Raw genomic sequence first — 3583 nt, forward strand, 5'->3', positions numbered from 1 at the left:
TGTACATATATATATATATATATGTACATATATTAGGGGTGTAACGGTACGCTAAAATCACATTTCGGTTGGGTTCAGTTTCAGGGAGGGCTCAGTTCAGTTAATTTTTGGTACAAAAAAAGGCCAAACTGTAGACTTACAAAATGGTGGGACAGGTCCCTGGAAAAGTTCAGATAAGTGACAGTTTTTTTTTGTATAGATTGGTTGGTCCTGCGACTTAAATGCCAAATCGACTTATATACATTTTTTTTCCATATTCGTAACAGAATTTTTGACTGATACTTTAAATTTCAAAGAACTGCAACAGCGAGTCCTCCCGTGTGTGCTCGTTTTACTCAGTTGGTGCAGGCGGAGAAATGCTGGAGAGCTAGCGGCTTCAGCCGTGATGGATGGATGGTACCGCACCACCCAGGCAAAATGAAGCTTTTTTGATCATTAAATAAACACATAATAAATGCGACTTATACGCCGAAGCAACTTATATGTTTTTTTCCTCTTCATGATGCTTTTTTTTGACTGATGGGACTTATATGCCAGAAAATACGGTAAATCTAACCCTGCAGGGCAAAGAAAGGTGTTGATCAGTGTCGATCATGCCTGATACGAACTATCAAGACCATCTGTATTACAAAGACATTAGAAGAACCATTATTAAGTTTCTGTTGTCAGAAAGTGTCCGAGGACAGGTGGTGACAGGTCACACAGAGATGAGTTTGAATCCAGTTGAATAACATAGCTGATTGGCCCTCACCATTGAAATGATCCACTTTTTTGCTTCCTTCCTTCCCCTGCCAATCCCATTCTGCTCCCTTCATTTTTCAGGAAGGTAAAGTATTTGCTGTACCGTTCTTCCTCCTTTGCCCACCCTCTGCTGTAATCCTCGCTCAATCTTTCAGCTGCTGGAGTGTCTAACAGATATGAATGCTTCTTATTGTATTTTTCCCCTCTGCATCCAGAAGTGATCCTCCAACTTTATCTCTTGGTTCTTTCAGAGGGTTCCAGAAGGTCTACAGAGGAAAGGGAAGCATGAATTAACAAAGAGGCAGTGAACGAGGTGCGCAAACATGAATTTGAATAGATTCATACATGGTCAAAATAATAAACTAGACAGTTCCAGTTGAAACTTTGACAAGGACTGCCACATTGCGACCATTTAAAACATTTGATTTGACAGTACTGTTGGAGTGCGCTCTCAGCTACTGTACCAAATTTCAGCTCAACATGGCAAAAAACCCAATGAGTTATAGTCATTTTTTTTATTTTAAGCTATGGTGGCCATCTTGAACTTTTGCTTTGAATTCAGAATGTGTTAATCATCTCTAGGTACCGCTACACAAAATTTTAGCTCAGCATCTTTTAAAATAGCTGACTTATCATTTTTTCCCCTTTTACATACGGCGGCCATGTTGGATATTGGATTTGCTTCAGGAATGCATAACAATTCACTCTCGGCTATGGCCATACCAAATTTCAGCTCAATATCTCAAAGAATGTTTGAGTTACAGTCAATTTTGAACTTTCTGAGGCAGCTGCGGCAGCCATCTTGGTCCAAAATGGCTTCAAAAGTTCATAAATGTTTTGCTCAGAGACCTCTCCCCTCTAGGTCATGTGACCTCACTGTAGCCATTAGATGCTGTTAAGAGTTCTGTCAGTGTTTTTCAATGAGAAAAATGGCGTCTTTGCAAAATACGTCGCCATAGTAACTCGAAACGCCAATAAAAGTAAAGCACACATCACGGTGCCGAGCTGATCATTTTGATATAAAATTTGTGGGGGTACACATTGCAGTTCAGGCCGCATTAAAGTTGATAAAAGAGTTGGACCCTTTTCAGGTGGATAATAATAGGTGGCTGCCCAATGCAGTCCACACCGAGAAGGTTTTATATGCCTGTTGAAGGCAGGACTTGTTGTGGAATAGTCTCTGTCCTTACATCCATAAACTTTCTCTTGTCTGACCCATCCCCTCTGATCCGCTTAAGATAATTTAATGAAAATTCATGCACATGTGCACCCTACTCCAAGGTTAATGTCACAAACCAAGGTCAAAGTTTAAATAAAGCCTTTGTTGTCCAGACTATAACTTCTTATTTGCTCAAGATAATGGAATTAAACTTCATACACATTTGTATCATCACTAGACAGAGTGTCACATATCCTTTTTTTAATCACTCCTGCCAGTCAAGGTCACAAATCAAGGATGAATGTTAGACAAAGTCTTTGCTTGTCAGGACCATTGCTACAGATTGCTGTACTGCTGAATAATAGTTTGTTCATGTTGTATATGGTACTCTTTTTCAAATAAAATGTTTTAGCATTTTTAAAAATATAATTAAAAAATGAGCTGTCTGCAAAAATCCTCAATACGTTTTCATATGGGGTGGCATGGTGGCTCAGTTGGTAGAGCTGTTGCCTCTCAGTGAGAGGGTCGCCGGTTCAATTCACAGCCAGGGGCCTTTCTGGGTGGAGTTTGCATGTTCTCTCTGTGCATGCGTGGGTTTTCTCTCAGTACTCCAGTTTCCTCCCACAGACCAAAAACATGCATGTTAGGCTGATTGGTAACTCTGAATTGTCCCTAGGTGTGAGTGAGAGAGTGAATAGTTGTTTGTCTCATTTGTCTCTATGTGTCCCTGTGATGGACTGGAGACCTGTCCAGGGTGTCCCCTGCCTCTTGTACAGTGATAGCTGGACATGGGCACCAGTGACTGCTGCGACCCCAAAAAGGAAGAAGTTGGTAAAGATGGATGGATGGAGGGACATTTTCATATGGTCTAGCAACATTAAGACTATATCATCTGCCCTTTCAGCCATTAACTGCCTATCAGATGTAAACGGTACATTTACAATCAGGTTTGGATCCAAATCAACGATAGACAATATACAGTATCTCTCAGGAGGGCTGGCTTATCTTCCCTATCTCATTTATGTTATTTCTGATTTTATTATCTTTTTTTTAATGAATACAATAAAACTTGTTGCTTGTTGATTATAAGATATTTTACTAATAGAGAAGTGAACTGTAAAAGTCTGTATCTTGTGAAAATGTAAAAGCCCCACAAAAAGCTATAAAAACACTGAAGAGAGTTGAGCCTTTGACTCCAGACACAAACTAAGCTGTTGTTCTGTATCTGAACAAAGCTCCCTATTTGTCTCTTATCAAAGCACTTATAAAACCTCGGTGGGTTTCAGTGAATGTTGCAATCAACCTGTTTCTGTAAACCCATGTGGAACCTCTCCGGGCTACCAGCTGAGGTGAAGCTCAGGAAAGGACAGTGGGAGGATTTTTGAACACTTACGAAGCTGAAGTGCACTCAAAAATGTAGAATTTTAGCTAGTTTTTATGCAGATAACTCATGTTGTCACACTCCACAAAGCATGGATAAATGAAGTCCAAGCAGGTCAAAGTCTTATGATGAGAAATGATGGAGATAAAGCTTGTTTGCGTAAACCTCGTAAATGATGTAACTCAAGGTTTCATGTTCATTTCACTGTTTAACCACTGTGTTCACTAGGGGGTGCATGCATTTAATCAATTTTACATATATATATATATATACGTATATATATATATACATATATATATATA

Source organism: Nematolebias whitei, chromosome 1 (assembly GCF_014905685.2).
Source record: "Nematolebias whitei isolate Nwh7 chromosome 1, NemWhi1, whole genome shotgun sequence".
Lineage (NCBI taxonomy): Eukaryota > Metazoa > Chordata > Actinopteri > Cyprinodontiformes > Rivulidae > Nematolebias > Nematolebias whitei.